This window comes from Vicugna pacos, chromosome 13, assembly GCF_048564905.1.
Source record: "Vicugna pacos chromosome 13, VicPac4, whole genome shotgun sequence".
NCBI lineage: Eukaryota > Metazoa > Chordata > Mammalia > Artiodactyla > Camelidae > Vicugna > Vicugna pacos.
This window is the reverse complement of record NC_132999.1, coordinates 418,214-430,692: the sequence shown is the minus strand read 5'-3', so window position 1 is coordinate 430,692 and position 12,479 is coordinate 418,214.

Here is a 12,479-nt window from a genome sequence, read left to right as displayed (position 1 = left end):
ATATGGTTCCCTGAGCTCTACAGAAGAAACGTGTTTATATATTTTATAGATAGCAGTTAGTATCTGCAAATCTTGAGCTCCAAATTTATCATGTCCCACCCTTTTGCCCCCCTGGTCACCTTAAGTTTGTTTTCTATGTCTGTGAGTCTGTTTCTGTTTTGTAAATAAATTTCTTTTTTTTTGTAGATTCCACATATAAGTGATCTCATATGGCATTTTTCTTTCTCTTTCTGGCTTATTTCACTTAGAATGACATTCTCCAGGTCCATCCATGTTGCTCCAAATGGCATGATTTTATTCTTGTTGATGGCTGAGTAGTATTCCATTGTATAAATACACCACAGCTTCTTTATCCAGTCATCTGTCAATGGACATTCAAGTATTTGAACAAAAGAGTTCGAGAAAGAGTAATCTATTCTCTTTTGCAGAGAGTGAAACAAGCCCAAGGCAGTGTAGACTAGCTGGTACCTTCTGTGCTTTTAGGACTGAGTCCAGTCCTCTGCTCGGTTTTGACTGGCAGGCTTTCTCTGACTACTCTTGCAGATTTCCGTCCCTTCCCTTCCGGCTCTGGCCCTGCACCTCATATGGTGCCAGGGGCACACTTGGGGTATGACACCTCTATTTCACAGCAGAGAAAATTCTGGCTCAGGGGAAATGCAAAATTTTAGAAAAGATTGAAATGTGAACTTGGAGCTATGATCCAAACAATCCATCCAATGGCAAATTTCACGCCTCTTCCGGACCATGTCCTCCTCACAGCTAAAGTCTGTCTGTATGGACAGAAACCGGCCAGCTCTGTGTTTACACTACGCCACTCAAGTGTTCCTTGCAAGTTGGGATTCCACAGGTTATAAACGGAGTGAAACACCGAGGCCACCCTCCCCCCTGGCCTCAACATCTCTACTCCCAGGTGACAGGTGGCACCGAGATTTGCAAACTCTATACCCACACACACCAGATAAATATTTCCTGTTAAAATTAAGGCCATCAGCATTATTTCACTTACTCTTTGGGTCTTGGGACATCATTCCATAACTCTGCCCTAAATTCTTTCTCTAGCTCACGGGAATGGGACAAGCACGAAGTCGTTGGAGAAATCTGAGATGGAATATGTTTGCAATAATTGATTCCATTGGCAATGAAATATCTGCAAACTATTCTTTGTTTTAGCCAGTTCCTCAAAAAAAAAAGAAAAAGAAAAAACATCCACAGGTAGCAATTGAGTTTTTATTAACATAAAGAACTCCTTAAAGTATAGTTTAATTTGCAATTATGAATCCATTTCCTTGGCTTAGCATCATGAAACATAACAATCTCTCCTAAACACATGCTAATAGCTTTAAAATTGCAGTGCTAATCTGCTTAATAAACCCAAGAGCCAGGTAAACTGAGAGTCCCATCCCTGTAAAGGATACATGCAATCAGCTCCACACAGGCTACCACATAGCAGTTAGAAGCTGTGAAAATGTCATAAATACAAAAAACATTTTATTTAATTTGCATGATTTAGAAAGTCCAGCCATTTGCTTGGGGCAGATTTTTTTTTTAAGGATGTGCTAAGCATGGAGCTCCTGCAGGGAGATGGGCTGTTGTCAGAAGCAACTCACAAACCGTTCTGTGGGTGGGGGACCCTGGGGAATCCCACCAGGACAAACATGTTATACTGTGTCGGTGCAGCTAAGAGAGGCAAATACCACTTGCCATTTATTCCTCCAATTAGGTCTATCTAGATCCGTCATCAAATAGCAATTTTGTCTCCTGAGTTACAGAGAACATGGCTTTCTGAATCATGCAGGTCTGTTTCCTCACGAGGAAGCAGAGATGGTGGCTCAAGTCTTCGGACAGTTTCCTTGGCTTCCTTGATGGAGCGTGGTTTTGTGTGTTTGGAATCAAGACAGCTCACACCTTCATTGCTGAGGGTCACTGGATTGGATGAAATCCACTCAGAAAAGAGTGTGGACATAGCAGAGAAGATGCTGAACTGACCCCTGGGACCTCCAGGAGAAGCAACAAGCAAAGAATTATGAAAAAGGAGCATCTGATTTGACAGAAGGAAGAAAAGAGAGAGATAGAATGTGATGTTACAGAAGCCAGTGAGACATACAGACATGTGGATGTAGCAATCCATTGTTTCGTGAAAATGTTATGCTTGGAATAAGGTCCATGGAGGTCCAGGAATAATCAGTGAATTTCATTAACAGGGACCTACTTCTTTTTTAAAAAAAAATGTATTTACCTCTCTCTTCCATCTGAAATTTATTTTTGAGTATGAGGTTAACATCCAACTTCTCTTTACAACTGGATATCCAACTGCATCAAAAACATAAATGGATTCATATGTGCAAAATTTTCAAATGGATACACACATCATGTCTTCTTCTCTTTCTTTTTCTCATTCTGTTTTTTTCTTGTGGTTTGATGACTAGAGAATTTCCTTTAATGTTTGTTGTAAAGCTGGTTTGATGGTGCTGAATTCTGTTTGATTTTGTTCATCTGTGATTGTCCGTCAAATCTGAACAAGAGCCTTGTTGGATAGAGTGTTCTTGGTTGTTAGTTTTTCCCTTTCATCACAGGCACCTGCTTGTTCTGCACTGATACCTCTGCTCCTAAAGACGTTTATCTGGGGGAGATTTCCAGTACAGAGAAAGAAAGAATTACAACCTAGTCGCAGATGTCTCGACATCCACAACATGTTGGTGTCAACGGAGTCTAACGCATTATAACCCTGCTCAGTGGTGGCCCTCAGGAATGGCGGTAAAGGGAGATGCTCCTGGAGACAGTCTGGAGAGGGGTCGCTTGGGTCTCCACTTCACACAGAGAGAGAACGGGGTTAGGCTATGGATATGCAGGGTCCGGGGCAGAGATTAAAGTCATGGCTAGTTGGCGAGAGACCAGAAAGGAGCACAATTCAAAGATTAATGGTGGGAAAAGCTGGGGCAGTTGGTGCGTGGATGGAATGATGGGAAAAGGCACAAACCAAGACCATGTTTAATGTCTTCTGTGAATGCCCACCAACGAGCATCTTCAGACGAGGCCCCCAACAGCCAGCTGGACAGAACGCCTCATCCTGTGGATGCCATCGAGCCTCTCTCCTGGCCCACCCCATTGCTGCACGGTGGTCCCTGCACTCGGAGTAGACACGGAGGCAGAAACAGAACTGTACGTGGGCCAAGGTCATGGGCGTATTCTCTCTCGCCACATCAAAGACAGTGACTCCCGCTCTTGACTCCCAGCCTCCCAAGCACAGAAAGGGGCTGAGCATCCTCTTTGTGTCCAGACCAGCCAGCTCATGGATCCTTCTCATCCTGCCACGGTTGACAAGCTGTCTTTATTCGAGTCAACGCACACTTCGTCCGTGTTCATGTTTGCGTCCGATTTGCTGTCTCGCCTACAGTTCCTCGGTCAACCCTACCATGTGGAGACCATGGAACGTACATTCCAAGGTGGTACCCCCACCACCGTCCACAGGGCACATTTTATGGCAAAAGAAGGGTAACAATGGACAGGTGGCCTTGGGATGCAGTGGTCTTTATCCGGGGGATATGGTTGGTCTTGTCAAATCGTGCAGTACCCCCGGGAAAGCTCAGTGGAGTGGTTGCCTTGGGGCCAATGCAGGGATCCACTCGCGAAGGAGGCAAAGAAACGTGTTATTAAAAGGCCAGGGGTAAGCAGCTCTGATGACCATGACGGTGAGGGTTGCAATGAGGCAAGAATGAGCCTCCCTTCCCTTGGACCTGCAGGATGGATTCCATGGGTGTCTTTGAAGTCTCCTTGCCCAGAATGACAGGAAATATAAAAGTCATTGCAGCTACTCTGACCGACCAAGAACAAAGCAACTGATTACCCGCCCCCGTCCTTTCAGGAAAGAAGTGAGGGCTCTTCACTTCACAGAAATGGAGGCTCAAGGTTTATTCTGTCCATGTGCTTCCCTCTCACCTCTGCCCAGAATGCACCTGCTCAGGGGCACGGGGTTGGGAAGCCCCTCTACTGCCCCAAGTCTTTCCTGCCACAAGTCACCCTCTATTTCGTGTTCCTTTCCTCCTGCTCCTTGTCTAAAATCATGTATAATTATGCATCCACGTCCTTGCTGATGGAGACTGATGCTCAGCCATCTTGGGTACCACTGTGTCCTTCCTGATCAGAACCATTCCTGACCCATCGTTGGCCCTCAGTAACATCTGTTGAATGAACAAGTCAGTCCTTAAACAGCCACCGGAGATTAGGGACCTGGAGGCAGCTTCTAAAAGGCCAAGAAGGTGACACGCAGGTGGCACCCCTGACATTCAGCTCTGACATCCCCTGGTTCCAATTCATTGTACCTGCCCTCCCCCCTTGTCACCCTGACTCCTCTTTCCACGGAATGAGCTGCCTTGCGTCTTGTGGGTACTTAATTCCAAATGGCCTGCCAGAGCTCACCGCTTTGATGGGAAGCTATCGGTCCCCAGAGGCTCATGCAGACTCAAGGTTAGTGCAAAAACTTGTCATAAACTTTGGAATTGCTTCAGCACCAGCTTAGCAATCAAGGAAGGGGGAGAAAAAAATGTTTAAACACTCTGATTTAAATAATATTAAATATGAAGTGATTTGCCTCTAACTGATAAATGATTAATAAATCTCCCTTTCCAGTGTGGTTTTAAAAATGTAGCTAGAAATCTCTACTTGCAGTTTAAAATAAGTTATTTTCAAATAGCAGGACAGGCAGTAGTTATTTTGCAAGGGAATGAAGATCATCAGGGAAAGAGGCCTCAGATGGGCCTTACTGAAAACCTCCATGTTAGTCCCAGCGAAGGTCTGAGGAGTCCCACCAAGTGTCACCAAGTCTAAACTCATTCTGCTTACCGCACATCAGGTCAATAAACCAGGAGACAAGGTGTTAGGGGCAAGGAATAACGATGTTATTCTGTGCCCGAGTCAGAATCCAGGTTCCTTCCATCTTCCTGCTCCATCATCCCAGAACAGAGCACCAATCTTCAAGGTGACTTCATGGTCCAAGAAGGCTGCGGGTGCCCAGCCATCTCAACTGCATTCCTTGTAGCAGGAAGACATGAACTTGTTCCTTGATGGTGATTTCCAATCATTCTTACACGTTTAACCGGCAAAAGCTCTTCCATGGTCCTGCCAGCAGAAACCAATATGTCATGTTGGTAGAAAGAAGGGACAACTGACATGGGAGGCAACCAGGAGTCAGTGACGCTTGATCTGTTAATACCCTTAGCATGTCATTTAAATTATTTGCTTACAGGAGTCTTATTTCAAGATTTTGAGGTCCTTCTTTACAGTGTCAGTAGAATCTAATTCAATGCCTTGGCACCTAGGAGACATTCAGTTTACTGAAGGAGCGATTAAAAGAACGAATAAATAATTTAATCAGCAAACAGATGTTTGAAATCAAAAGAGAGACATTTTGCAAATGTACTTCTATGGTCTCATTCTACTTGAGTGTTTTTTTTTCTTTCAATTATTGAATCTAATATTTAATTACCATTTAAAGTTTAACAAATTACTCAGCAGGAGATCTGAGATTATTCTGACATTTCAAACAGAGAGATTTTTTCTTTGCTAACATTATAGAACTATAAATTTTCATTAGTTAGGTTTGCCCATTCCCTAATGTGAATGTGGGATTTTGTTTTTCTTTTCAAAGGTTAATTATGTTTTTCAAATATCTACTTTTTTCCTGACTCCCAGAGTACAATATTTAAACATAGTGACCTCATTCTTTTCCATATTTTAGCAGCATTTATTCTAATCTTGCTGCTGAAAAGATTTGAACATAATGCTCCAAATCTAACCCGGTTGCTTTCAAACGATACTGACTTACATTTATTCTGAAATTCTAAAGCTTCTGCCAGAAGATGTTACTTCTTTTCTAATATAAACAGGTGCATTTTATTGAAACTCTCAGCTGTAAATAAATGGGTGAAGGCGAAGCCTAGATTCTTCCAAATCTGTAGGTTTTGAAAAACACAAGCGTCGAGGGCTACACTGCAGATGTATTTTGATTTGAAATTAATTGCTGATTTCAATCCCACGGCTTTTATCATCTGCGCATCTTCAGCTCGCAATGCCCTTGGAAATGTGACAAATTCCATGCATCATTAAGCACTTTAAATAATTAATAGTTGATTATTTTCTCCTTTAAGGTGGCCTCGTTTATAATTCTGTCTCAACGAGGAGATTGGCCTTTAGGCTGAAATGAAGTTGCATTTGTATTTAGAAAGTAGTTCTTTACTTAGAAAGTAACAAACGGCACCTTGTAAGGGGCGAGAGGCTGGCCCAGTGTTATATAAACATTAAGTGAAGAGATCGATAATGATTGTAATAATGCAGCATTCAAATTGGGGATTTTAGTGGCTGACCCCCCCGGGACCCTTTGCAAAGACACTGGTTGTAACTCAGTAAACCAGACACACCCCACACCCAGCTCCTGCTCTTCCTCTGAACAGGGAGGGAGCAGTGGCCACGTGGGAGCCAGACCACAGGCAGGACCGCCCTTCCACCTCCCGGCCACCAACAAGGGGCTGGACATCCTTTCTCTGCGCCTCCCTCCCTGGAGTGCTGAGCTGGACCTGGAGAGCTCTGAGAGCAGGATTTTGCAGAAGGGGCTGAGAGTCTCCAGTTCAGCGGTGAAGTGCCCAAGTTACACCCACCTCAAGGGGCATCTTCAGTGAGCTGCCATGTAAGCCTTTGCCACTGGTGGAGTTCATCCTTCAGAGAAAAGGACAAGAAAGGAAGGTGATCCTGGAGAGAGGTCCTAATGTCAGAGGAAGGGACAAGAAAGAAAGCCACTGCTGGAGAGACGTCCAGACATTGTTTCTGAAGGCAGGTTCATGTGCCCGCTGCACCCTGAGGCCAAGCAAGCTGAAACCTGAGTTTGGAGCAGAGAAAGGTTGATTGCAAGGACGGGGTGGCTCATGTTTTCTAAGGAAACCCCAAACTCACCGAAGGGTTTCAGCAAAGCATATTTAAGAGCCAGGTGAGGTGGGGGGGTCTCAGGGTGCATGACCCGCTCGTGCACAATCCTCTGATTGGTCAATATGGCAAACAAGGGGTCAACACCATCACGCACCAGGCACCAGAAGGTCTGGGGGCCACGTGCTCTCCATCACCAAGTAGTTGATGTCTTCCCTTTGGGGGTGGTTTTGAGCATCTGAAACACTCAGGAAATACACATGAGGTGCTATGGCCTGGGTCCTTCAGGGAGGAGCTGCAGGGGAGGACACGGGGAGGGGTCTGACCCTGGGAGGAGCCACGGGGTCCTGCTTGGTGACAATATCATGGTCACCTGTAGCAAAATCAGATTTTATGAAGCCCCAGACACAAATTCACCCCCTCTCCAGCTGGGCATCAAGCAAATCTTCCTTTTAAGCAAGACACCCACCTCGATTATTGGTCTCCCAGGTCCCCATGGCTAAAGGTCAAAACCCAACTTCAGGACGGCCAACCCAACTTTCCACTAGTATTAACTGAAGCAAAGCGTTGCCCACTAGTCTGACTTCTGGTCAGTCTCATCAAGGACCTGCCCATCTCCCTTTAAGTGAATCCAAAATTATGGGGAATGTTGCAGGGGATCAGCCACACCGTGGTGATTTGGGGTCCACACGACCATCCGGGGGACTCAACCTGGAATGGACACCCCCAGTGGCCGGGAAGGTTTCCCATGAGTGAAGGGAGAGAGAAGCTGGCTTGCCGAATTTGACGATCATATTCACAGAAAGCTCACGCGATCCTCTTAGCAGTCCGGTAGGGGGCGCACGACCATCTCCAGTTTCCAAATTGGGATGTGGTGTCTTAGAGAGGTTTTAACTGAACAGTCATAATATTTATCTAAGTACGTGGCAGGGACTCTGCAATTCCGAAGGATGTGGGAATGGTCGGTGAAGAAGAAAGGGAAAATGTGGCTTAAGAATTAAATAAACCAATTGCACATAGTGTACCTCTTGTTGTAAACGGATGGTGAGATGGCAGAATGAAAGGCAGAAAGGCTGGAAATGCAGCTTTCAGCCTGTTGTTCTCAGAGAGAAATTTTCAGTCCAGGAATCAGAGGGGTTCCTACCCGCTCCTCTAAGAACCCCAAGGCATCCTTGGACCTGCAGGTTGCCAAGCATCCTTCCGATCGTGTAGCCGGTCCAATGTATTGTCTGCCAATCTGGCAGGGGGTTAGCTGAAAGGCTGATTGAAATGTCGAGAGTGCTCAAAACCTCATTCCTCCCCTTGGCCCTTGTGGACGTGCCAGGCTCTGCAGGTGGATCGACTTCCACCCCGTGATGCGGGAAACATATAAATCTTGGTGCCCTGGAAGCCTTCAGGGAGGTATTGACTTTTTAAGGATGTCATTATTTTATGAATGATCACCGTGCTTTAAGCCTTTCCGCGTGATATTTCATGGTGAGTTATGATGCTCCACTGCATGCGTATTTGTGTGGATCCATTCGTCCCCAGAAAGTTCCAGCGCAGACAGAGTCAGTGTCTTCCTGCCAGACCGTCTGTGATGGAAGTCAGGACACGGGGACACCTGATCCTGAGGAAGCAGTGGTGACATTGGGAACATACATTTGGACTCTTTCTCAACCCAACTCAGGCTTGCAAACGCTAAATAGATGGATTTATCGCAAGGATGAGCGTGTCAGCACGCTGGCAGCTGAGAGACTGCAGGGACTCGCAACAGCTTTCTTTTACTCTCACCTCTGCTTCTTTCTCTGCATCTGCTTTTTCCTCTCTCCTTCTGTAGAATAGTTTTTTTTTTTTAATCCCACATTAAATGGTGGAAAACTTGATGGTTGCTTTTTATGTATTTTCTATGCAAACAATTTTTAAAAAATGCCAGCCTAGGTTGAGACTGCAAATTGCTGGCTCCAGCTCGCATTTCCAGGAAGGGGTTCTGATGTAGCTCCAGTCGGGGGACCCAGCCCTAGGGTCACCCACTCACCGTGGATGCCACGGGGCAGGGGAGGCTGGAAGCATCACCTTATACCCACCTGTGTCCCACGAGCAGGGATTGTGACCATGAAAGGGGCTCACTTAACAAAAATGCCAAATGTGAGTTGTTTCTGAAAAGATGGGTGCCCTGAGTATGACGCGCCCAATTTTCATCTTCTCCCTTCACACAAAACGATCGAAATGCAGAAAGGAAATCAGAAATAGGAGAAGGCTTGCAAAGAGCTGAAATGAGGGGAAAGAATGTGAAACATTGACCCCTTGCCTTTGAGGGTGACGCAGTTGGGAACCACATGGCTAAATTTTCCTGGTGAATTTTGAGAGGAATCCCAAATTTGAAAGGCTGAGGGTGGGAGCCGAAGACAAGTTCAGAAGCCATTGTTTTATAGGAATCCTCTCTGTTCTCCAGAGACTGTCAGTGGAAGGAAATGGCTAAGCAAAGCCACGATGCAGCTGGACCAACCGTGCAAGTGTGGGGAGCATTCTGGGGGGACCCTCACCCCCCACCCTGGGGTGTATTTTCTCAACTGAAAGGCGTATCTTCCTATAATGTCTGGACAGCCCACCGGACTTGTCTGGCCACAGGCGAGAGCAGAAGCAGATGGGTACATAAAGATGTTGTGCAAGAAGAAACCAGCTGTATGGCCACGGGGCAAATGGGACATGGGACACAACGAAAGAGATGCGTTTGCTGCAGAATTTCACTCGGGAAAATGTTTCATTATGAGCATCTATGAAAAGCTGCGAATCAAAAAGAGCAAACATGCAGATCATCATTATCCCCTTAACGAATGCCGCCATGAACAGGAAAACAACTGTGCCAAACGGTGTGGCTTCAAGCAGGAAGGATTTATTCAGCTCATGAGCCCTGCAGGTCAGTGGGAAATGCTAGATGTCGCTTCTAGGCCTGGTGGGGACACACCTGTGTCTCCAGGTTGGCTGGCTGGCAGCTGGGATGCTGGATGCAGCTCGCCATGTGTGTCTGAACACCCAGCCCAGCTCCAGTGGACCTTTTCCCTGGACACAGAAATCCCAGAGCCCCCGAGGCTCAGACTCAGAAAAACACAGGTGACCGTGGCTTCCACGTGGACTCAGGTGGGCATGGCTTCCACATGGACTCAGCAAAGCAACGGACAAGCCCTGCCCAGACCCACAGCCTGGAGAACAGAGCCCACCTCTCAGGGGTCAGAGCTGCAAGCTGACATTGCAAAGGGCGTGAAAAATCAGAGTGTGCTTTGCCATCAATATACCACGACATAAAGACATTGAAATCTTTACAAAAAAAAAAAAAATATTGTCAGATTTAACCGGTAGAAAATATCTACTTGTTCTGCAAGGCATATAAAGGAAATATGGATTCCTGAGAGTAAAAATAGATAAAAGAGATATTAACTCAAGACAGACAGAGGACAGATGTGAGTAATAATCAGAGGGTAAAAGACAGAAAGGAGTCCCAAAGTCAGAGCTGTCACATCCTCAGAAAGCTCCTGACAAGCTCCCCGTACAAAAAACAAACAAATAAATGAAATAGGCGTGTAACAGTGACCAGTAAAAGAAAAAACTCAAAATCAAAAGAAAAAAGTCAAAGTTTGGGGAGATTCAGGCCAGAGAATGTGATTGCAACGCCCTTCCCTTCAAACGTCCCTTGCACGCCTGCCGTGCAGTGATGACAGCAGGACCATAAAAAAATAAGCATCACTCTCTTTAAGGACAATCGGGCAAGATTAATTCAAAAGAGCTCACCGTGTAGTTATGCCAACATGCGTAATTCAGAGAATGCTAACAAGCTTTCTTTAAGGGAAAACATGGTGCGTTCACCCCCCTTGGATCCATCTGAAAAATGAGTGAGTGAGCACGGCGACACAAATCATCTTTTTCTTCTGGCAAAACTTCAACTGGAAAGTGATAAAATAAATTATCGATTAAGATTTGGAGCGATGCTTCATGACGAATAAGGACCTGGAAATTGAAGTGTGTCCTCACAAAGCTGCGTCCTGCTTTGATCCCTCGGCTCAGATGTCAGCGAATTGCCTCCACCTGGCAAATATGATGTGAATTAACTTAGTCAGATATTTAATGCCCCTGATGTACTAATTCTAAATTCTCTCTCCCCAAAATCTCCTCATGCTCTAGCACAGCACGGTCCACGGAAATATCACCCACACCTGTCATTTTTAATATCCTAGTAGCCACATTGGAAAGAAACAGATCAAACCCATTTTTGTCACTTTTATTTAACCCAATATACCCGAAATATAATTGCTTCAACATGTGAGCAATATAAAAAAATAAATGGTATATTTTAACTTGTTTATACCAACTCTTCTGTATCCAATGTGTATTTTGCACTTGCAGCTCATCTCCGTTCAGACCAGCCACATTTTGAGTGGCTAGTGGCACCCGTGGCCAGAGGCTGGCCACGTTGGGCCATGGAGCCCCGGTGGAACCACTGATCTGATTTATCCTCCTTCCACATCTTCGCTGATTGCACAGCCTGTGTCTCCAAAAGCCATATGTTGTAGATGCTGAAACAGTGACCAACATGCTCAGGAACCTCTCCTATGGGAATTCCCTTTGCAATAGATTAAAAAAAATGACTTCTGTCTAGCACAGGGAACCATATTCAATATCTTGTAATAACCTTTGATGGAAAAAGAATATGAAAATGAACATATATATGTATATGCATGATGGGGACATGGTGCTGTGCACCAGAAATGGACACATTGTAAGTGACTGCACTTCAATTAAAAAAAATTCTCTTTGCATCGTATCCCGTGGTCCCCCAACCAAAAGACAGAGCATTTTAGGTCCGAGGACCTTGCTGATGTTCTAGTTCGTGTTTGCTCGCTCACAGTCACACGGGTTGTGACTGACGTGGCCGCCTCTGGGATGCACTGCCTCCTGGTCACTCTCATGGCCCAGCATTGCCGCCAACATCACCTCCCATGTCTGCACCTTCTCGTCTGGGAGGCAGGAACTGCAGAGTCTGCATCTTGGCGGCTCCCGCTCCCCGATCCCCTCCCCGCTACCCGCTAGCACAGCATGCATTGTTTTTTCACATCGTTAACCATTTTCCTTGGAAGAACAGGATCCATAAAAGTGAGCAGGTTGGTGTCTCCCAGCGCGCTGCTAGAACCAGCTTTCACACCTTTGCAGATGGTGTAGGAATGGAATATTCCATGACACACACCCCCCACCCCCGACTCCTGTGGTGCAGATCGCAGAGGTCGTGAAAGGCCAAACTGACAAAAATAAACTGCAGGAAAGAGGAAACTCACAAGGCCCAGTGAGTGAGCAGAAACCTGACAAATGATCTCCGCTGGGAGGAAGGGTTATGGTAACACATCCAAAAAGAAAATCTATGTGATTTAAGAAATGATGCACTCTGAAAAACTCTCATTTTCAGGGCAATAAGGGAGCTATAAAGAAGCCAGCTGCTCCTTAACCACAACATGGCCATCGGATGCTAAGTTAGCTTGAAAAAGCTGGTAACATTGACCCCCAAGCAGTCAAGAATTAGAAACGTAAGACCAGCCAGC